The 24,687-nt window shown below is 41.8% G+C and overlaps 1 pseudogene; it reads right to left on the reverse strand.

Moving 5' to 3' along the window:
• Positions 1-327: 327 nt before the first annotated feature.
• The window catches only part of LOC102272248 (ATP-binding cassette sub-family C member 4-like), a 64,499-nt pseudogene continuing 40,139 nt past the window's right edge, over positions 328-24,687 (reverse strand).

Genomic DNA, 24,687 nt, shown 5'->3' on the forward strand with positions numbered 1-24,687 from the left:
TTTACAACATCCTTCTTATCCTGGGGTCTGGATCCATCAACCGCAAGTGGTCATGGAGGAATCTGCCATCTATCCCTGACTTCCTAAAAGCACAGATCCCACTGGCCCCCACACACTGGAAGCACCTTCTGTATTTTCCGTCCTGACCTCATTACAATGCAAAATTTTCTCTGATGGACCTTCTGTGGAGGGAAGGGAGGGGAGGGAGGGACACCAGGGCAGAATGAGCTGAGTCTCCTGAAGCACAGTGGCTTTCCTCCAGCTCTCTTCCTGATCTCTACAGGGTTCCTGGAAAGAAGAAATGATATAAAACAGGCACAAACTCACTGTTGGAACAAGTGTCTGCTGACTCCTGCATCCACTGCGCTGAGTGGATCGTCCAGGAGGTAAATGTCTGCATCCTGATACACGGCTCTAGAAAATGAAGAGAGACGTCAGGAGAGGACACTAAACACTCTCTGGGTCTTATCTCTGAATCATGACGGTGTCCAACAATTCCAGGTTCCTTCCAGGAGCTCAGGAAAGGACCAAGACCCTACTTCACACAGACCCACCTGGTAATCAGGGTCTCCGTGCTCACGTCCACTAGGAGTTGCAGAGGAGGAGGGGCAGGATGACAACTGAAACCCCATTTACCTGGAAGAAAGGCTGACCCGGGCTTTCTGCCCTTCACTCAGAGGGGTTTCTCCATCTCCTGTCATAGTTAGATCTCCATCCTGCAGAAGTTTTCAAATCCTGCATGGAGACAGAAAGGGAAAAAGAAACATGGATGGACCTAGAATGTGTTCTCCTCCTGCCATCCTAACCATCTTGTTGTTGTTACTGCTCAGTTGCTAAAGGTCCAACTCTAGCATCTAACCATTTAGCATCATTTCTTTATACAAGTATTTAATCAACAATGGGCTTATCTTTGGCTCAGCTGGTAAAGAATCTGCCTGCAATGTGGGAGAAGGGTTTCATCCTGGGTTGGGAATATCCCTGGAAGGGGAACAGCTATCTTCTTCAGCATTCTGGCCTGAGAATTCCATGGACTGGATAGTCCATGGATTTGAAAACAAGTGAGCCACTTTCACTGTCACTTGATCAACCACAATGATCAAATTGCATAGTGATTAAATTGTAACTCTGAACATTAAATAAAAAAACCTCTCAGGCTTTTCATCTGTTTTCATTCTGTATATTTTTCAAAGAATTTATGCATTTGACCATTTTAACAGATATTTATTGAGGACTGACTATACACCAGGCATTGTTCTGGGAACAGGGAATTCAGCCATGAGGAAACAAAGTCCCAGCATTTCTTTCCACGGTGGGAGATGATGATATGGAAAATTAACCTGAGTACAATTACTAAGGATGAGAAGGAAAAGGAAGCTGCTCAGGAGGATGAAGAGTGAAGGAGGGAGTCCACACTGGGGTGTGAGGGCTCTTCTCAGAGAGGGATGAGCACATCTGGGGGGAGGGGGGAGGGCTCAGGCAGACCTGGAGAGGCTGCTCCTCACAGAGGGAGGGGCAGGTGCAGGGGCCACAGGGAGATGCCCCAGGGTTCAGGACAAGGGAGGCAGGAGAGCAGAGTGAGAATGAGGGGAGTGAGGGCAGAGACAGAGCAGGAGAGCCTGTGTCATTCCAGTAAGAGGGGGAGGGGAGGGAGGTCTGACATGTTCTAAGGTTTTCAAGGAATCACTCCTGTGCTTTGCACAAAACAGACAGTAAGCTTGGTTTATTTGAGGGTGGATACAAGTGAGGAGGCTACTGGAATAATCTAGGTGAGACATGATGGTGACCAGGAATAATTTAGGGAGCAGCAGGAAGGGAGAGATGGGATCACACTCCAGACACATTTGGAAGGTGGAGTCTGTAAGGCCTGCTGATGGGATGGGTGTGGGAATGAGAGAGAAGAGGAGGACTGTGGTGTCTGGGGTGAGGAAGGAGAAGGACAGGGTCCCCATTTATTGAGTTGGGGAAGATGGTGGAGGCAAGTTTAGGAGACTCTGCTTGTGGACAAGCTGAGATGACCTCTCAGTGACATCATGTTACAGCTGGACATGCTAGAGACACAAGTGTCAGAGCTGGTGTCCCAGGCTGGTGAAAACACAAGGACTTGTTTTATCTTAAATTACCAGTTTTGCTGATCTTGGCCTCTGTTTCCCATTATCCAGAGAAGGGATAACACCTAACCCATGTCTTTATAGTGATACTTAATGCAAGTCATAGAGTGACAGACAAGGTCTGTACAAGAAATGGGAACAGAAAGAACAAGCTAGGCAGGCCAATGGGACAGGAACAACCAAAAGGAAATTGAAATATTCAATATTCAGGAACATTGAATAGATCAGCTGGACAAAGTAGATACTTGCCCTGATGGAAGCAGGAAAAACTCAAAGTTAAGAAGGATACAAAGTTTTGTCTTGAGGGTCTTGGAATCTATCATAAGTTATATTTGTATATTATTTAAGAAGTAGACAAATCTGTTTTTTTTTCCCCAGAGTATCTGGGGAAAATATAACAAAAATGAAAAGAAATCCCCAAAATGACAAGATAACAATCAGGTTTAACTTACATAGTTATTATATTAGAAATATTTACTTTGATTGCCTATAATTATCACTGGACAGACGCTGCCATAGACAAGTAGAGCCTACAGGAGTTTATTTCCTATTAAACCCCTCAGGCATCAACCTAAGATACATAGCAGTACCTTTCTGCAGATGACACCCTCACTTCTCTGTCTCTACTTTAGAAATTTGAGGAGAGAAAGCAAAGTAGCACACTGGAGTCTGTATGATAAACAAGTCCTCTGATCTCCTAAGTCTCATTTTCCTCTTCTGCAGAATGTGCTGCAGAAACAGAATCACTAAACTCAAGGATGCTATGGGGATAAAAGAACACCTTTTTAAGGAAGGTGTATGAACACCCTTCATAAATGGAAAAAGGACAGTAATTGATTGTCACTTGCTACTGGTGACTGATGCCTATTTTCTCATCAAACCAACAGTGGGGCCCCATTCATAGTGTGGATCACAATATGCAAAGCACACGACCACAAAAAAAGGAGACTGTCTCCATCATAACCCACAGTGACAGCCACAGGCACACAGGGACACAGGTTTCCCACTCACTCAAAGCTTAAATGGGGTACATCTGATGAAAAGGCAGCAATTGCTCTGTTCATGAAAATTCATCATTATTTCACCTTCTTTCTTTGTTGAGCTCAGAAGTTAATACTATCCCTTGCTTTGGTTTTCAAGAATAACAACAAGGCATTTTAACATAGGTTCTCAGCCCTACACACACATATATACACATACAGTTGCTTGGCGTCCATTTCACTGTTGAAGTCCTTGCAAACTGTTTCACTTAGCTTTCATGCTTTGATTTTACATTATTTTGTTTTGTTTCTCAAAATAGTAACACGTCATAGCACAGCAACCTTAACCATGTTCTAGAAAAAGCACCTAAATCCACACATTCACTTAGCACAGTTAGGGCACAAGAAACAGGCTCTTTCTCTCTGAGTCTGGTAGCAAGACTGTAACTGTGTTGTTGACTCTGAACATTATTCACGGACCAGCCCCAAATGGGAAAACCATTTCACAGGATTTGCAACAAAATCCAAGTCAGGCTAAATTCCTAGCCACCATTTTCCAATTAGGTTAAAGGGAAAGCCTGACTTGAGTATAGACTACAATTCCCCCCACTGACAGAAAGGTGTTCTTATTCACGTTATTTTTGTCTAAGTTAAATTTCACCAATTCTTACTGAAAAGCAGACACACACATGCTAGAGGCAAATTAGGAAATGCTGACGCTGGTTTGATGCCATCCATCCAGAAGCACATCAAGGGCCCTTCAGCGATGGTTGAGACTTACAGTAGAAGCACCATGGAGCAGACTGCTGAAATGGTAAATGTGAGTCCGGACGTGAGGCCCTGGCAGAGGAGGGCTGGACTCTAGAGTCAAGCAGCAGGAGCCCTGCCTTCCTTTACAGCTTTTCTTCCATGTGGAATTGTCCCTCCTCTCACACCTGTCAATATCCTGCCGATCCTCTGAAAGACAGTCCCAGCCTTTTCCTCACAGTATAAAAGATGTCCAGATCTGAACAGACCACAGGGGGAGCCCTTTAATGCTTCTATTCATGGATGTGTAATCCAAGAGAATAACATACCATTTAATCAGTATTTATATTTTTTGTGTAATTTTGCCAAATTACATTTTCCTATTAAGTAAGTTCAGTTTTCATCATTCATTTACTAATTTCATCTAAATCCCAAGGTAGAGTTAAATGTTTCTTCTTGCCATTTTCTGTGAAACTCAATGCAATTTCTGAAAACAATCTCTCCCCCAATGAAATGAGGCAGGATTAAGAAGAAATTTTAAAGCATTACATTTTCTTTAATAAATTACAAGTCAAAACCAAGCAGAGAGGGAAACCTGGAGACTAAAATGGACTGAAGTGGTACCAACAGAGTGCAGGGGCAGATCTCACATGGAATCTGATTCAACCACTGCTGAAGGAGATCTCAGTGAGATGATGAGAAAGTTGATGATATTCAGGAATTAGGGTAATTTTTCAGGTGAAATAATGTTGGTGATGTTTTTTTCCAAAGGCTTTCCTATCTTTTAGATAATACTAATCAAATGTTTTCACTTCTCTTGGGGCATGCAGGAGACCTGGGTTTGATCCTGGGTTTGGAAGATCCCCTGGAGAAGGGAAAGGATACTCATTCCAGTATTCTGGCCAGGAGAATTCCATGAACTGTTTAGTCCATGGGATCGCAAAGAGTCGGACACAACTGAACGACTTTCACTTTCAATGAAATGTTTACAGATGGACTAATCTGAGGTCTAGGACCTGCTCCAGAATAATAATGGGGTGGGGGTGGGGCTGGCAGAGGGCAGGGGTGGAGATGCAGCAAGACTGGCCACCAGCTGATCCTGGTTGGAGCTGGGGGTGGGTACATGAGGTTCATTACACTGTGTTATTTTTTACAAATGTTTGTTGTTTTTGTTGTTCAGTCTCCAATTCGTGTCTGACTGTTTATGACCCTATGGATTGCACCATGCCAGGCCTCTCTGTCACTATCTCCCAGAGTCTGCCCAAGTTCATGAACACTGAATTGATGATGCCATCCAACCATCTGTCACACCCTTCTCCTCCTGCCCTCAGACTTTCCCAGTATCAGGGCCTTTTCCAGTGAGTCAGTTGTTCATATCAGGTAGCCAAAGTATTGGAGCTTCAGCTTCAGCATCAGTCTTAACAATGAATATTCAGAGTTGATTTCCTTTAGGATTGACTGATTGGATCTCCTTGCAGTCAATGGACTCTCAAGAGTCTTCTCTAGCACCACATTCCAAAGACATCAATTCTTCAGTGTTCTGCCTTCTTTATGGTCCTATTCTAACATGCATACATAATTACTGGAAAGACCACAGCTTTGACTACATGGACCTTTGTTGGCAATGTGATGTCTCTCCTTTTAATATGTTAAGTTTGTCATAGCTCTCCTTCCAAGAAGCAACTGTATTTCAAATTTCAATTTCAAAGCATCAATTTGTCTTTCAATTTGATGCTGCAGTCACCATCCACAGTGATTTTAGAGCCCAAGAAGAATAACTCTGTCACTGCTTCCACCTTTTCTCCCTCTATTTGCCATGAAGTGCTAGGACCAGAGATGGGGATACCAGACCACCTGACCTGCCTCTTGAGAAACCTGTATGCAGGTCAGGAAGCAAAAGTTAGAATTGGACATGGAACAACAGACTGGTTCCAACTAGAAAAGGAGTACGTCAAGGCTGTATATTATCACCCTGCTTATTTAACTTATATGCAGAGTACATTATGAGAGAAACGTTGGACTGGAAGAAACACAAGCTGGAATCAAGATTTCCAGGAGAAATATCAATAACCTCAGATATGCAGATGACACCACCTTTATGGCAGAAAGTGAAGAGGAACTAAAGAGCCTCTTGATGAAAGTGAAAGTGGAGAGTGAAAAAAGTTGGCTTAAAGCTCAACATTCAGAAAATGAAGATTATGGCATCCGGTCCCATCACTTCATGGGAAATAGATGGGGAAACAGTGGAAACAGTGTCAGACTTTATTTTTTCTGGGCTCCAAAATCACTGCAGATGGTGATTTTAGCCATTAAATTAAAAGATGCTTACTCCTTGGAAGGAAAAGTTATGATCAACCTAGATAGCATACTCAAAAGCAGAGACATTACTTTGCCAACAAAGGTTCGTCTAGTCAAGGCTATGGTTTTTCCAGTGGTCATGTATAGATGTGAGAGTTGGACTGTGAAGGAGGCTGAGCGCTGAAGAATTGATGCTTTTGAACTGTGGTGTTGGAGAAGACTCTTGAGAGTCCCTTGGACTGCAAGGAGATCCAACCAGTCCATTCTGAAGGAGATCGGCCCTGGGATTTCTTTGGAAGGAATAATGCTAAAGCTGAAACTCAGTACTTTGGCCACCTCATGCGAAGAGTTGACTCGTTGAGAAGACTCTGATGCTGGGAGGGATTGGGGGCAGGAGAGGAGAAGGGGACGACAGAGGATGAGATGGCTGGATGGCATCACTGACTCGATGGACATGAGTCTGAGTGAACTCCGGGAGTTGGTGATGGACAGGGAGGTCTGGCATGCTGCAATTCATGGGGTTGCAAAGAGTCGGACATGACTGAGCAACTGAACTGAACTGAAACTCATCCAGCCTGGATGGATGATGTATTCTGCATATAAGTTAAATAGACAGGGTAACAGTATACAGCTTTGTCCTACTCCTTTCTCAATTTTGAACCAGTCAGTGGTTCCACATAAGATTCTAACTGTTCTTTTTCTTGCATACAGGTTTCTCAGGAGACAGGTAAGATGGTCTGGTATTCTCATCTCTCTAAGACTTTTCCACCATTTGTTATGATACACACAGTCAAAGGCTCTAGTACAGGCAATGAAACAGAAGTAGATGCTTTCTTTGAATTCCCTTTCTTTCTCTATCCAGAGAATGTTGGCAATTTGATCTTTAGTTCCTCTACCTTTTCTGAATCCAGCTGGTACATCTTGAAGTTCTCAATTCAAGTACTGTTGAAGCCTGGCTAGAGGATTTTGAGAATAACCTTAATAGCATAGGGAAGTGAGCACAGATTTTTTTTAACTGGCCATTAAAAAGAACCTAAAGGTGAATGCAACTTCACCAAATGAAACAAAGGCCTTCTGTGATCATTATTATCACATCAGGATTAAAACAGCAGCATATATGACTGCACATTTACCAAGAAGACCAGCTTAAGGTATTAAGCAACAATCAAAGACCTTTCAGATTCAAAAAAAAAAAAAAAAAAAAGAACTTTTAACAAACCTTAGAGCTTAAATCAATGTTATCATTATTTGAAATTCGACTACATGCAACTCAAGAGTCATTACTCACCTCTTCCAAAGCACAAGCCTTTATTACTTCTTCATATCGTTCTTCTTCATATTTCTTCCCAAATAAAATGTTACTCTTCACAGTTCCTGGAAACACCCAGGGCTGCTGAGAAACACATGCGATCCTCCCGAGCACACTGACCTTCCCCTGGCTTGGGGGCAGCTCACCCCAGCATAGCTCTTAACAGTGATGACTGCAACAGACAGGAACACACACAGGTGAACAGGGTGCACTCAGAATGGAACATGCCCCGCAGCACAGCCGACCCCACCCTGGTGCTTGATAAATGACATCAGAACAGCTCTGGAAGTTGCAGGAAAACAGTGGAAAAGAGCATTATTGGTCACTGTAAACTAAAGGTTGATAAGGAATATTAACACGATAACAATCTACTCTGCCTGCAGTCCATGCGGTCACAAAGACTCAGACAAGACTGAGCAACTGAACTGAACTGACTGTCTGAGTTCCCCCAGATGAAATGCTCTACTCAGCAAAGACTAAGAATGTTTAACATCTTCTAGCAGTATTCTTGCCTTGAGAAGCTCATGAACAGTGTGAATAGGCAAAGATATGACACTGAACGATGAAGTTCCCAGGTCAGTAGGTGCCCAATATGCTACTGGAGAAGAGTGGAGAAATAACATCAGAAAGAATGAAGAGACAGAGCCAAAGTGAAAACAAGGCCCAGATGTGGATGTGCCTAGTGATGGAAGTCAAGTCCACTGCTGTAAGAGCAATGTTGCATAGGAACCTGGAATGTTAAGTCCATGAATCTAGGTAAATTAGAAGTGGTCAAACAGGAGATGGCAAGATTGAACATCGACATTTTAGGAATACGTGAACTAAAATGGACTGGAATGGGCAAATTAACTCAGATGACCATTTTATCTACTACTGGGGCAAGAATCCCTAGGAGAAATGGAGTAGCCATCATAGTCAACAAAAAAGCTGAAAATGCAGTACTTAGGTGCAATCTCAAAAACAACAGAATGATCTCTGTTTCCAAGGCAAACCATTCAATACCACAGTAATCCAAGTCTATGCTCAAGCCACTAATGCTAAAGAAGCTGAAGTTGAACAGTTCTATGAAGACCTACAAGACCTTCTAGAACTAACACCCAAAAAAAGATGTCCTTTTAATTATAGGGGACTGGATTGCAAAAGTAGGAGGTTAAGAGATACCTGGATTAACAGCCAAGTTTGGCCTTGGAGTACAAACTGAAGTAGGGCAAAGGCTAATAGAGTTTTGCCAAGAGAATGCACTGATCAGCGCAGACACTCTCTTCTAACAACACGTGTCTACACATGGACATCACCAGATGACCAATATCAAAATCTGATTGATTATATTCTTTGCAGCCAAAGATGAGAAGCTCTAAACAGTCAGGAAAAACAAGACTTGGAGCTGACTGTAGCTCAGATCATTAACTCCTTATTGTCAAATTCAGACTTTAATTGAAGAAAGTAGGGGGAAAACAGTAGACCATTCACGTATGACCTAAATCAAACCCCTTATGATTATACAGTAGAAGTGACAAATAAATTCAAGGAATTAGATTCGATAAATAGAGTACCTGAAGAACTATGAACAGAGGTTCATCATACTGTACAGGAGGCAGAGATCAAGACCACCACACACACACACACAAATAATAATAATAAAAAAATGCAAAATTCTTTCTTTTGAAATGGTTGTCTGAGGATACCTTAGTAATAACTGAGAAAAAGAGGAGAAGCAAAAGGCAAAGGAGAAATGGAAAGATATACCCAACTGAATGCAGAATTCCAAAGAATAGCAAGAAGAGATAAGAAAGCCTTCCTCAGTGATCAGTACAAATAAATAGAGGAAAACAATAGAAGGAAAGACAAGATATCTCTTCAAGAAAATTAGAGATACTAAGGGAATATTTCATGCAAAAGATGGGCTCAATAAAGGACAGAAATGGTATGAACCTAACGGAAGCAGAAGATATTAAGAAGAGGTGGCAAGAATACACAGAAGAAATGTACAAAAAGATCTTCACAACCCAGATAATCATGATGGTGTGATCACTCACCTAGAGCCAGACATCCTGGAATGCAAAGTCAAGTGGACTTAGGAAGCATCACTACGAACAAAGCTAGTGGAAATGATAGAACTCCAGTTGAGCCATTTCAAATCCTAAAAGATGATGCTGTGAAAGTGCTGCAACCAATATGCCAGCAAACTTGGAAAACTCAGCAGTGGCCACAGGACTGGAAAAGGTCAGGTTTCATTCCAATTCCAAAGAAAGGCAACGCTAAACAATGCTCAAACTACTGTGACAATGGCACTCATCTCACATGCTAACAATGTAATGTTCAAAATTCTCCAAGCCAGGCTTCAGCAATATGTGAATCATGAATTTCCAGATGTTCAAGTTGGTTTACAAAAGGCAGAGGAACCAGAGATCAAATTGCCAACATTTGTTAGATCATCGAAAGAGCAACAGAGTTCCAGAAAAACATCTCAGACCACATCAGATCAGAGCAGTCTTCAGTCATGTCCAATTCATTGCAACCCCATGAGTCACAGCACGCCAGGCCTCCCTGTCCATCACCAACTCCCGGAGTTCACCCAGACTCACGTTCATCAAGTCAGTGATGCCATCCAGCCATCTCACTCTCTGTCGTCCCCTTCTCCTCCTGCCCCAATCCCTCACAGCATCAGGGTCTTTTCCAATGAGTCAACTCTTCCCATGAGGTGGCCAAAGTACTGGAGTTTCAGCTTTAGCATTATTCCTTCCAAAGAAATCCCAGGGCCTATCTCCTTCAGAATGGACTGGTTGGATCTCCTTGCAGTCCAAGGGACTCTCAAGAGTCTTCTCCAACACCACAGTTCAAAAGCATCAATTCTTCAGCGCTCAGCCTCCTTCACAGTCCAACTCTCACATCCATACATGACCACTGGAAAAACCATAGCCTTGACTAGAGGAACCTTTGTTGGCAAAGTAATGTCTCTGCTTTTGAGTATGCTATCTAGGTTGATCATAACTTTCCTTCAAGGAATAAGCATCTTTTAATTTCATGGCTGTAGTCACCATCTGCAGTGATTTTGGAGCCCAGAAAAATAAAGTCTGACACTGTTTCCACTGTTTCCCCATCTATTTCCCATGAAGTGATGGGACCGGATGCCATGATCTTCGTTTTCTGAATGTTGAGCTTTAAGCCAACTTTTTCCTCTCCACTTTCACTTTTATCAAGAGGCTTTTTAGTTCCTCTTCACTTTCTGCCATAAGGGTGGTGTCATCTGCATATCTGAGGTTATTGATATTTCTCGGCAATCTTGATTCCAGCTTGTGCTTCTTCCAGTCTAGCATTTCTCATGATGTACTCTGCATATAAGTTAAATAAACAGGGTGACAATATACAGCCTTGACGTACTCCTTTTCCTATTTGGAACCAGTCTGTTGTTCCATGTCCACTTCTAACTGTTGCTTCCTGACCTGCATACAAATTTCTCAAGAGGCAGATCAGGTGGTCTGGTATTCCATCTCTTTCAGAATTTTCCACAGTTTATTGTGATCCACACAGTCAAAGGCTTTGGCATAGTCAATAAAGCAGAAATAGATGTTTTTCTGGAACTCTCTTGCTTTTTCCATGATCCAGTGGATGTTGGCAATTTGATCTCTGGTTCCTCTGCTTTTTCTAAAACCAGCTTGAACATCAGGAAGTTCATAGTTCACATATTGCTGAAGCCTGGCTTGGAGAATTTTGAGCATTACTTTACTAGCATGTGAGATGAGTGCAATTGTGTGATAGTTTGAGCATTCTTTGGCATTGTCTTTCTTTGGGTTTGGAATGAAAATTGACCTTTTCCAGTCTGTGGCCACTGCTGAGTTTTCCAAACTTGCTGGCATATTTAGTGCAGCACTTTCACAGCATCATCTTTCAGGATTTGGAATAGCTCAACTGGAATTCCATCACCTCCACTAGTTTTGTTTGTAGTGATGCTTTCTGACGCCCACTTGACTTCACATTCCAGGATGTCTGGCTCTAGGTCAGTGATCACATCATCATGATTATCTGGGTCGTGAAGATCTTTTTGTACAGTTCTTCTATGTATTCTTGCCATCTCTTCTTAATATCTTCTGCTTCTGTTAGGTCCATACCATTTCTGTCCTTTATTGTGCCCATTTTACATGAAATGTTCCTTTGGTATCTCTGATTTTCTTGAAGAGATCTCTAGTCTTTCCCATTCTTTTGTTTTCCTCTCTTTCTTTTCATTGATCACTGAAGAAGGCTTTCTTATCTCTTCTTGCTATTCTTTTTGGAACTCTGCACTCAGATGTTTATATCTTTCCTTTTCTCCTTTGCTTTTTCTTCTCTTCTTTTCACAGCTATTTGTAAGGCCTCCCCAGACAGCCATTTTGCTTTTTTTTTTGCATTTCTTTTCCACGGGGATGGTCTTGATCCTGTCTTCTGTACAATGTCACGAACCTCAGTCCATAGTTCCTCAGGCATTCTATCTATCAGATCTAGGCCCTTAAATCTATTTCTCACTTTGACTGTACAATCATAAGTGATTTCATTTAGGTCATATCTGAATGGTCTAGTGGTTTTCCCTACTTTCTTCAATTTAAGTCTGAGATTAGCAATAAGGAGTTCATGGTCTGAGCCACAGTCAGCTCCTGGTCTTGTTTTTGTTGACTGTATAGATCTTCTCCATCTTTGGCTGCAAAGAATATAATCAATCTGATTTCAGTGTTGGCCATCTGGTGATGTCCATGTATAGAGTCTTCTTTTGTGTTGTTGGAAGAGGGTGTTTGTTATGACCAGTGCATTTTCTTGGCAAAACTCTGTCAGTCTTTGCCTGCTTCACTCCATATTCCAAGGCCAAATTTGCCTGTTACTCCAGGTGTTTCTTGACTTCCTACTTTTGCATTCCAGTTCCCTATAATGAAAAGGACATATTTTTTGGGTGTTAGTTCTAAAAGGTCTTGTAGGTCTTCATAGAACCATTCAACTTCAGCTTCTTCAGCATTACTGGTTGGGGCATAGACTTGGATTACTCTGATATTGAATGGTTTGCCTTGGAAACGAACAGAGATCATTCTGTCTCTCCTTTATTGACTATGCCAAAGCCTTTGACTGTGTGGATCACAACAAACTGTGGAAAATTCTTCAAGTGATAGGAATACCAGACAACCTGACCTGCCTCCTGAGAAATCTGTATGCAGGTCAGGAAGCTACAGTTAGAACTGGACATGGAACAACAGACTGGCTCCAAATCAGGAAAGGAGTACATCAAAGCTGTATATTGTCACCCTGCCTATTTAACTTATATGCAGAGTATATCATGAGAAATGTTGGACTGGAAGAAACACAACCTGGAATCAAGATTGCCAGGAGAAATATCAATAACCTCAGATATGGAGATGACACCACACTTATGGCAGAAAGTGAAGAGGAACTAAAAAGCCTTTGGTGAAAGTGAAAGAGGAGAGTGCAAAAGTTGCCTTAAAGCTCAACATTCATAAAACAAAGGAAATCAGTCCTGAATATTCATTAGAAGGACTGATACTGAAGCTGAAACTCTAAAACTTTGGCTGCTTGATGCGAAGAACTGACTCGTTGGAAAAGATGCTGGGAAAGATTGACAGCAGGAGGAGGAGGGATTTGAAGGCAAGACTACAGAGGATGAGATGGTTGGATGGCATCACCAACTCGATGGGCATGAGTTTAAGCAAGCTCAGAGAGTTAGTGACGGACAGGGAAGCTTGGCATACTGCAGTCCATGGTGTCAGAAAGAGCTGGACATGACTGAGCAACTTAACTGAACTAGCAGACAGCCCAGCAGGATGTGTATTTTCTGTATCAGATGTTTATGCAGTTTTTCCTGCATCTGGGTATCTTTACTTGACAAACATGTGTTCTTAAAAAGTTTTGTGAGAAAAAAAAAAAAGTTATGTAAGGACTTCCTGGTCGTCCAGTGTTTAAGAGTCCGCCTTCCAGGATGGGGGAAGGGATAGTTAGGGAGTTCAGAACAGACAGGTACCCACTGCTATATTTAAAATGCATAACCAACAAGGACCTACGGTATAGCACAGGGAAGTCTGTTCAATGTTTTGTAGCAACCTGGATGGGAGGGGATTTGGGGTGAGAATGGATACATAGGTATATGTATGGCTAATATATTCCCTCCTCTGTTCACCTGAAACTATCAAAACATTGTTAATTGGCTATGCTGCTGCTAAGTCACTTCAGTCGTGTCTAACTCTGTGCGACCCCATAGATGGCAGCCCACCAGGTTACCCTATCCCTGGGATTCTCCAGGCAAGAACACTGGAGTGGGTTTCCATTTCCTTATCCAATGCATGAAATTGGCTATACCCCAATACAAAATAAAAAGTTAAAAAAATTATAATTACATCTAAATAATAAACACTGAAAGGAAAAAAAAAAAAAAAGAATCTGCCTTCCAACACCAGAAGTTCTGGTGGGGAACTAACATCCTACATGCCCCAGGGCAACTAAGCCCACCTGCCACAATTAGAGATCCCATGCACTGCAACCAAAACCCAAAACAACCAAATGAATAAATACATATTTTTTTAATTTTTAAAAAGCTATGTGTGAAGAATATATCCAAAGATTATTAATTGAAAGAACTCTGAAGTTGTTGTGTTTAAAGAACAAAAGTCCATTATGCCCAGGAGCTTAAATCCAGTGCTCCATGACAACCTAGATGGGTGGATGGGGTGGGAGGTGGGAGAGAGGTTCAAGAAGGAGGTGACATATGTACCTATGCCTGACTCATGTAGATATATGGCAGAAACCAACACAATATTTTAAAGCAATTATCTTCCAATTAAAAATAAATAAATTTTTGAAAGAGTCCATTATGGAGAAATCATCACCTTCTCATGTACATATGCCACATTTAGGTTTCTGTATTTTGTGGTACAAAACACAGGAAACTAAGTACTCATACACTTAGTAAGTCCTTCAAATCTCTTGTAACACAGAGAAATGACATATCTGTGTCTACAACATCAGAGCACTCACCACATTGGGCTAAAATAACCTGCCGGCCTCTCTGTCTCACCCCAGAAACTGGTTGCCTCTGGAGGGCAGAGGCATCAGGGTCTTGCTCATGTCTGTATCTTTACCTCCAGCACATGGTTACACATTCACTACACGTGCACTAACAGGACTGAATCAAGTCACGTGAGGAAGCACTCAAAGCTTCCCTGAGGAGATTTCACCACCTCCAGAGTTCCTGGAGAGGCCCTGTGACAAAAGGAGGACCCACTAACTGTCTCTATCCACCCTGTACAGCTGTCACGTAAATAATCTCCTTCACTGAGACATTTAAACTCCCGACAGTTCAGTTCAGTCGCTCAGTTGTGTCCCATTCTTTACGATCCCATAAACCGCAGCACGCCAGGCCTCCCTGTCTATCACCAACTCCCGGAGTCTACCCAAACCCATGTTGATTAAGTCAGTGATGTCATCTAACCATCTCATCCTCTGTCGTTTCCTTCTCCTCCTGCCCTCAAACTTTCCCAGCATCAGGGTCTTTTCCATTGAGTCAGCTCTTCGCATGAGGTGTCCAAAGTATTGAGTTTCAGTTTCAACATCAGTCCTTCCAATAAATACCCAGGACTGATTTACTTTAAGATGGAATGATTGGATCTCCTTGCAGTCCAAGGGACTCTCAAGAGTCTTCTCCAACACCACAGTTTAAAAGCATCAATTCTTCAGCGCTCAGCCTTCTTCACAGTCCAACTCTCACATCCATACCTGACCACTGGAAAAACCATAGCCTTGACTAGATGGAACTTTGTTGGCAAAGTAATGTCTCTGCTTTTTAATATCCTATCTAGGTTGGTCATAACTTTCCTTCCAAGGAGTAAGCGTCTTTTAATTTAATGGCTGAAATCACCATCAGCAGTGATTTTGGAGCCCCCAAAATAAAGTCTGACACTGTTTCCCAATCTATTTGCCATGAAGTGATGGGACCAGATGCCATGATCTTAGTTTTCTTAATGTTGAGCTTTAAGCCAAATTTTTCACTCTCCTCTTTCACTTTCATCAACAGGCTCTTTAATTTTTCTTCACTTTCTGCCGTAAGGGTAGTGTCATCTGCATATCTGAGGTTATTGATATTTTTCCTGGCAATCTTGATTCCAGCTTGTGCTTCTTCCAGCCCAGAGTTTCTCATGATGTACTCTGCATATGAGTTAAATAAGCAGATTGACAATATACAGCCTTGACATACTCTTTTCCTATTTGGAACCAGTCTGTTGTGCCATGTCCAGTTCTAACTGTTGCTTCCTGATCTGCATACAGATTTCTCAAGAGGCAGGTCAGGTGGTCTGGTATTCCCATCTCTTTCAGAACTTTCCACAGTTTACTGTGATCCACACAGTCAAAGGCTTTGGCGTAGTCAATAAAGCAGAAATAGATGTTTTTCTGGAACTCTCTTCTTTTTTCCATGATCCAGCAGATGTTGGCAATTTGATCTCTGCCTTTTCTAAAACCAGCTTGAACATCAGGAAGTTCACGGTTCACGTATTGCTGAAGCCTGGCTTGAGAATTTTGAGCATTACTTTACTAGTGTGTGAGATGGGTGCAATTCTGTGGTAGTTTGAGCATTCTTTGACATTTCCTTTCCTTGGGATTGGAATGAAAACTGACCTTTTTCCAGTCCTGTAGCCACTGCTGAGTTTTCCAAATTTACTGGCATATTGAGTCTAGCACTGTCACAGCATCATCTTTCAGGATTTGAAATAGCTCAACTGGAATTCCATCACCTCCATTAGCTTTGTTTGTAGTGATGCTTCCTAAGGCCTGCTTGACTTCACATTCCAGGATGTCTGGCTTTAGGTGAGTGATCACAACATCGTGATTATCTGGGTCATGAAGATCTTTTTGTACAGTTCTTCTGTGTATTCTTGCCACCCTTCTTAATATCTTCTGCTTCTCTTAGGTCCCTACCATTTCTGTCCTTTATTGAGCCCATTTTTACATAAAATATTCCCTTGGTTTCTCTGATTTTCTTGAAAAGATCTCTAGTCTTTCCCATTCTGTTGCTTTCCTCTATTTCTTTGCATTGATCGCTGAGGAAGGCTTTCTTATCTCTTCTTGCTCTTCTTTGGAACTCTGCATTCAAATGGGAATATCTTTCCTTTTCTCCTTTGATTTTCACTTCCACTCTTTTTCACAGCTACTTGTAAGGCCTCCTCATACAGCCATTTTGCTCTTTTGCATTTCTTTTTCTTGGGATGTTCTTGATTCCTGTCTCCTGTACAACGTCACAAACCTCCGTCCATAGTGCATCAGGCACTCTATCTATCAGATCTAGGCCCTTAAATCTATTTTTCACTTCCACTGTATAGTCCTAAGGGATTTGATTTAGGTCATACCTGAATGGTCTAGTGGTTTTCTCAACTTTCTTCAATATAAGTCTGAATTTGGCAATAAAGGAATTCATGATCTGAGAGACAGTCAGCTTCCAGTATTGTTTTTGCTCACTGTATAGAGCTTCTCCATCTTTAGCTGCAAAGAATATAATCAGTCTGATTTGGGTGTTGACCATCTGTTGATGTCCATGTGTAGAGTCTTCTCTCGTGTTGTTGGAAGAGGGTGTTTGCTATGACCAATGAGTTCTCTTGGCAGAACTCTATTAGCCTTTGCCCTGCTTCATTCTGTACTCAAGGCCAAATTTGCCTATTACTCTAGGTGTTTCTGTGGAGGTGTTCTGGAGAGGTCTGACAGAATGTGGTCCACTGGAGAAGGGAATGGCAATCCACTTCAGTATTCTTGCCTTGAGAACCCCATGAACAGTATGAAAAGGCACAAAGATAGGACGCTGAAAGATGAACTCCCCAGGTCAGTAGGTGCCCAATATACTACTAGAGATAAGTGGAGAAATAACTCCAGAAAGAATGAAGGGATGGAGCCAAAGCAAAAACAACACCCAGTTGCGGATGGTACTGGTGATAGAAGCAAGGTTCAATGCTGTAAAGAGGAATATTGCATAGGAACCTGGAATGTTATGTCCATGAATCAAGGCAAATTGGAAGTGCTCAAACAGGAGATGACAAAAGTGAACATCGACATTCTAGGAATCAGCGAACTAAGATGGACTGGAATGGGTGAATTTAACTCAGATGACCATTATATCTACTACTATGGGCAGGAATCCTTTAGAAGAAATGCAGTAGCCATCAGAGTCAACAAAAGAATCTGAAATGCAGTACTTGGATGCAATCTCAAAAATGACAGAATGATCTCTGCTTGTTTCCACGGCAAACCAATATTACTGTAATCCAAGTCTCTGCCCCGACCAGTAAGGCTGAAGAAGCTGAAGTTGATCAGTTCTATAAAGACCTACAAGACCTTCTAGAACTAACACCCAAAAAGATGTCCTTTTCATTATAGGGGACTGGAATGCAAAAGTAGGAAGTCAAGAAACACCTGGAGTAACAGGCAAATTTGGCCTTGGAGTACAGGATTAAATTCCTGACTGTGCAATGTGAAGCACCAAGAAGGAAAACACTGTGCATTTATCCAGGTTTATTTGCCACTAAATCTTCTTGCAAAATTAATATCCATGGAACACACCTAGAGGAACACTGTTCTAGACACATTCGATTCAAACTGAGTCACACTCAGCTCTGGGTTCCACTCTGAGGATTTAACAGGAGCTGCGGTGTTGCTTTAAAGCTGACAAAAGGCATCACAACTTACCTTTCCTGCGCCCACAGGTCCGACCACAGCTAACAGTTCACCGGGCCTGACAGAAAAGGAAAGGCCTTGTAGGGTTGGAGTCTCTGATGCCTACAAATTAAAGTTCATGAAAATGTACCCATTTCAATAAAGTAACACACATCACTTCTGAAAGTAGAGAAAATAACATAATAGTTATTGATATGCTAACATTAATTCATAATTTTCTCCTTCCTATTTTAAGATACTGTGTCCTGGAGGCTTATTCATCCAATCCTATCTCTTGGAGGTTTTAAGTAGTTTTAGTTGCCTCTGGGCTGCAGCCCATGGAATCGCAAAGAGTCGGACACAACTGAACGACTTCACTTTCACTTTTTACTTTTATGCATTGGAGAAGGAAATGGCAAGCCACTCCAGTGTTCTTGCCTGGAGAATCTCAGGGTGGGGAGCCTGGTGTGCTGCTGGTTATAGGGTCCCCAGAGTCGGACACGACTGAAGCGACTTAGCAGCAGCAGCAGCAGCAGCAGCAGGAAGCCACCTTCTTTTTATCAGATTTACATATGGGCACAGCTTTAGACACCCACAGAATTTAAGCAGAGATGACAAGGTACCTGCCTGAAATGCAAACTGAATGATATACATTGGTTTATTAAAATAATATACTTAATAGAATATTCAGTGTGGGAAGTTTTTAATCATTTATAAGTTTTCATCAGGTTTTAACTATCTCATTAATCTCCACAAAGTGGCAGCATAAGTACCTGGTGTGCCTGGCCCTTTACTAAATAATTTGCTACTGCTGCTGCTAAGCCACTTCAGTCATGTCCGACTCTGTGCAACCCCATAGACGGCAGCCCACCAGGCTCCCGCCCCTGGGATTCTCCATGCAAGAACACTGGAGTCGGTTGCCATTTCCTTCTCCAATGCATGAGAGTGAAAGTGAAGTCGTGTCCCACCCTCAGAGACCCCCGTGAACTGCAGCCCTCCAGGCTATTCCGTCCATGGGATTTTCCAGGCAAGAGTACTGGGTGGGGCGCCACTGCCTTCTCTGACTAAATAATTTGAAATCTCCACAAATCTCTCCATTTTCATTTGATATAGAATGAACCTCAGTAATGCTCAGAAAGCAAAGGGGCACTTTATATGAAGAAGTCACTCTTGGTAAATTAACTCATAAGTAACAGTCAAAACTATAACAAGAGCTCTAATTCAATACAAACAACCAAAAAAAATGGGGAATAAAGAAATTAATTATGACACCATGGGTCAGAGTGATAAAGCCTCAATTTTATGTGATATGTGCATTACTTTTCCTGTCTAAACAGGGGCAATAAAGTACTTCTACTGTAAGAAAAATATAAAACATGAAGGTACATGTGACAACGCATAATCCAGCTCAAGGGTGAAAGACAACGTACCCAATTACAGGTCACATTCCTGAGAGACTTAGGGTATGTGTGTGTCTTTACACATCTTGAGTGTTAAGAAAATTGTCAGTAACTGCTAAGTCAAAAGGAAAAAAAGTGGTTACATGTAATTAGATAAAATGCCCAAAAGACTAGATGCAGAGTCTGATTAAAAGTCTGAAAAATCTCCACATTGAAATGTTTCTAGAAATAACTGAACTGATTATACAACATTCACATACTAAAAAAATAACAATGATTTTTCATTACCAAAAAAACTAGTTTCAGATTTTAGGAATGAAAAATCAGAAGCTAGATTTTAATGTACAAGAAACATTTTTAATGCCTTTTAAGCTTCTCACTCCTTTCTTTCTGTCTGACACTTGGGATTCCTATTTTACTACTTTTCACTCAGTTATGACAGCAAAATAGTGAACCACCTACAAACACCAGCTTCCTATCACAGCCCCTCAGTCTGTCAAGGACAAAGTTCCCTCCGTGTTCAGGCCTCAGGATCACGCACTGCTCCAGGGTGACCAGAAGGGGTAGCATTTGCCAGCTCACGGCCACAGGGTCCCCCTCCTTATTGGTTATCCAGGCTCAGGGACACTGACTGAACAAGGATCATAATCTGAGCCCGGACTCTGTGCAGACACGTGAGTTCTGGAGGCTCTCACAGGAAGGTTTGTTTTGCTTGTTTTTTGTTTTGTTTTATTTTGTTTTGTTTGGCTGCTCTGGATCGTTGTTGTGGTGTGTGGGCTTAGTTACTCCATAGCATGTGAGATCTTAGTTCCTCAACCAGGGATGGAACCAGAGTCCCCTGTATTGGAAGGTGGATTCTGAACCACTGGACCACCAGATAAGTCCCTGGAACCATTTATTTTAAATCTTAAAGATCAAGACCAAGTCACATCATTTCATGAATGAGACCTGAGTACCTGAGAACTGTCCCCACCTGCCCATCTGGCTGTCTAGGGGAGCAGATTACAGAGCTCATGTCTGTCTCCTGCCTCCCAGCCCAGCAGGGGCTTCATTCAGACTCAGCTTTTCTCCAAAACCCTAAATGCCTTCCCCTTCCCCTCCAAGGACTCTCTCACCTATGACCTAACCTGACAGCCCTAATTACTAATGACCCCAGCAAGGGGCACCATCCTTGTATAGACAAGGTCTGAAGAACAGAACAGGGTGTTCTGTACGACAATGTGATTTGCACAGAAGTCTGTGACCATGCTATTAAGCTCTTGAAGAACAAGATAGTTCATTTTAAATGTTGCATCAGTTCAGTTCATTTCAGTCGCTCAGTCGTGTCCGACTCTTTGCGACCCCATGAATTGCAGCATGCTAGACCTCCCTGTCCATCACCAACTCCTGGAGTTCACCCAAACTCATGTCCATCGAGTCAGTGATGCCATCCAGCCATCTCATCCTCTGTCGTCCTCTTCTCCTCCTGCCCCCAATCCCTCCCAGCATCAGAGTCTTTTCCAATGAGTCAACTCTTCCCATGAGGTAGCTGAAGTATTGGAGTTTCAGTTTTAGCATCAGTCCTTCCAAAGAACATCCAGGACTGATCTCCTTTAGAATGGACTGGTTGGATCTCCTTGCAGTCCAAGGGACTCTCAAGAGTCTTCTCCAATACCACAGTTCAAAAGCATCAATTCTTCGGTGCTCATCTTTCTTCACAGTCCAACTTTCACATCCATATATGACCACTGGAAAAACCATAGCCTTGACTAGATGGACCTTTGTTGGCAAAGCAATGTCTCTGCTTTTGAATATGCTATCTAGGTTGGTCATAACTTTCCTTCCAAGGAGTAAGCGTTTTTAATGTCATGGTTGCAGTCACCACCTGCAGTGATTTTGGAGCCCCAAAAATAATGTCTGACACTATTTCCCCATCTATTTCCCATGAAGTGATGAGACCAGATGCCATGATCTTCGTTTTCTTAATGTTGAGCTTTAAGCCAACTTTTTCACTCTCCTCTTTCATTAATACTGCATAGTTTGGTACAAAAGCAATTCAGTGGACACCTGCACACACTGGGGAGGCACAGGGGACAGAGGGACAGATGCAATTCAATGGGTGCCCCAGGTCCACTTGAACACCTGCATGGAGGACGTGACGTCGGGCTCTCCCACCTGCTGCTCTGGACCACAGGCTGCCTGGCCACGCTCTGTGTGACGACCAGCTCAGGGCACCACTCTGGCCCTGACATGACTACAGCCCGGCTTTACTGAGCACCACCACAAGAGCCCCAGTACCGCCACTCCTGAGGGGCACCTCTCCAGAACCAGAAATCCAGGAAACCACAACAGCTATGTTTCCTGTTTTGATGCTAAGGCTGCTAATTCTACCTGCTTTTGACTGAATGGAAGGTAAAAGCTATTGTTTACATAATTCAGATTTAGTGACTGCCAGGTGGTGAACACAGAGTTCTTTCTGTGCCTGCTGTCACACCATCTCCAACTAATTCTACAGCTAACACCACAACTCTGCCTTCCCTCTGCAGCTCCCACCACAGCTGCCACATCAGATGTAACTAAAACCACTAACTCCGAGCTCACAATCTGAAACCAAAGTCTGCCTCTGATGCAGCCAGGTTCTTTAGAGGAATTGTCCTTGTCTTGGGTGTGCAAGCTGTAATCTTCTTTCTCTATAAATTCTGCAAATCTAAAACACAAAATGACCACACTCTGTGGGCTTCCTGGTGGTTCAGATGGTAAAGAATCTGCCTGCAATGTGGGAGACCCAGGTTTCATCCCCAGCTGGGGAAGATCCTCTGGAGAAGGGAATGGCAACCCATTCCAGTATTCTTGCCTGGAGAATCCCATGGACAGAGGAGCCTGACAGGCTATAGTCCATAGGGTTGCAAAGAGTCGGATATGACTGAGCAACTAACACTAACCCCACCCTCTGAAAACAGACCTATTAATTAACAAGGGCTGGAGTGTAACTCACTGAAACCAATATATTATCTTTCAATATGTCCCATATGGAAGATGCTATTCCAGGATCTTTAATTTTTCAAAGGATGCATATAGAAGCATCACCCTTGAAAAAAAATCAGTTAAATCATTTTGCTCAAAAGGAATATTTAAAATATTCTGTATGAATCCCTGTGGCTGTGTTCTTTTACCTTAAATGGCTGCTGCTGTGGGATTAGATTTTCTTTTCTTGACATGCCAACTGTAACTCCGTAAGTGATGGAAAACACTGTCCTGTGCAGACAACCTCATGACCCTTTTGCAGTTGTAGTGAAAGTCACTCAGCAGTCCCCAGGCAAGAATACTGGTTGGCTTGCCATTCCCTTCTCTAGGGGATTTTCCCAACCCAGGATCGAACCTGGGTCTCCTGCATTGCAGGAAGATTCTTTACCACTAATCCACCAGGGAAGTCCAATTTAAATGTAGTCATTTTAAAGCCTGAAAGCTGTATTATTTTTATAGGAACTCAGGATGTACTTTAGTGACCAGAATTGAGAAGAAGGTGCTAAATGAGCATCAATCAGGTGGATTTTTGGCTATCATTTCAAAAGCAGAATAAATTTTAAAATTTAGTACCCTTAGAGTAAAATTTTATGCTTGATTATAGTTATTTTTCTATGTGGAAAAAAAGATGCCATGTTCAGATTTAAAGAAATGAATGGAAAGGATACAAAAATAGCAAAGTATAACAGATTATTGTTCATACTTGTGAAGCACCTTATATCATTTAGAAATTAAAGAACAATGCCTTAAAGTCTAGACAACCTAAAACGTTGGTGATTCATTATTTCACATTAAAGAAGGGAAAAGTTGGTCTGAGGATATAACTGTTGATGTGGGCAATAAAAAATCTGCTTTAAGATACCATACTGTTAGTATTTAACTGAAGACTTAGCTACTTTATTTCAAGCCTGCATAACTTAAAAGATTTATACAAAGTCAAAAGCCTTCATCTATCGAATGACCCTAAGTTTTTCTTATGGCTGCTAAAAAGCTTAAAGTTGATTTAATTATCTTTTCCTTTGTACTTCAAAAAAATATCCTAACACTGTTGTACCTTAAAGAGATTTCCACTGAGATATCCTGAAAAGTAACCTCTATGAGGCAAGAAGGAAGCTGTTTTAGAATCATTTACTAACTCTTTAATGAGACAGTCATTTTAAGTTTTGACACAGGAAATGGGAGCAGTATAATTTCAGAGAAAAATTTTAGTTGATCAGATTACTGTAGATTTTTAATGATGATTGCCCTGAGTAAACAGATCACTTTTTCTTTCTTCTGTATCCTTTCTCAGTTTTTATTTCTGTGGTATGATAAGCATGCATACTTTCATTTCTTTAGTTTCCTTATGAATCACTAGTTTTTACAAGTTTAGAGAGATCCTTCTTCCCTGCCTTTGACACACAGGATTAGTTCAGAGGCTTCAATCAGTTTAAAATGAGGTTTTGCTCACTAAGTCTCCAGGTCCTTAAGATTTTTTGTTTTAGTTTCTTTATCCTATAGTGGCTGAATTTAGCACTTGGTTTTCAATATTTTACCGTAAGAAATGACAAGTTGCTTTTGACCATTTCTTAAGCCAGAATTCCTTACATTTAGATAATTAAACGTTCATAAGATGAAGATTTACTATTTCATCATTGCTTGCTAGTACAGCTATAGTTTGTTTTATTTGAAAGTTTATGCATATCCCTAATGTTTTCAAGTGCCTTAATTGTTTAATATCTCTGGCTTCAAAGGTTTCTGGGAAAAGGTACACTTACATCTTTGTGTCTAGAGCCAGTAGGCTGCAGTCCAGCTAAGAGTCAGACACAGTGAGTGACTTCACTTTCAATTTTCATGATGCATTGAAGTACCATGGCAACCCACTCCAGTGTTCTTGCCTGGAGAATCCCAGGGACAGGGAGCCTGGTGGGGACGGGTGCCACAGAGTGAGACACGACTAGGCGACTTAGTGGGGCAGTAGTAACAATCTAGGTACCACATGAAAAATGTTATTATAATGCCATGGCTGTAAGCTTTTAGTGAGTGCTACAAAAGATAAGATTCAGTTGAAAATATTTAGAATTTTCATTCCCCCAAAGTGGTAAAAATTAGCTGCAATAGCATAATTATCATTTACCTAGATAGGAATACCTTTGTGTTGCTTTGCTAAGTCACTTCAGGCATGTCCGACTCTGTGACCC

This window comes from Bos mutus, unplaced genomic scaffold (assembly GCF_027580195.1).
Source record: "Bos mutus isolate GX-2022 unplaced genomic scaffold, NWIPB_WYAK_1.1 CTG261, whole genome shotgun sequence".
NCBI classification, from domain to species: Eukaryota; Metazoa; Chordata; class Mammalia; order Artiodactyla; family Bovidae; genus Bos; species Bos mutus.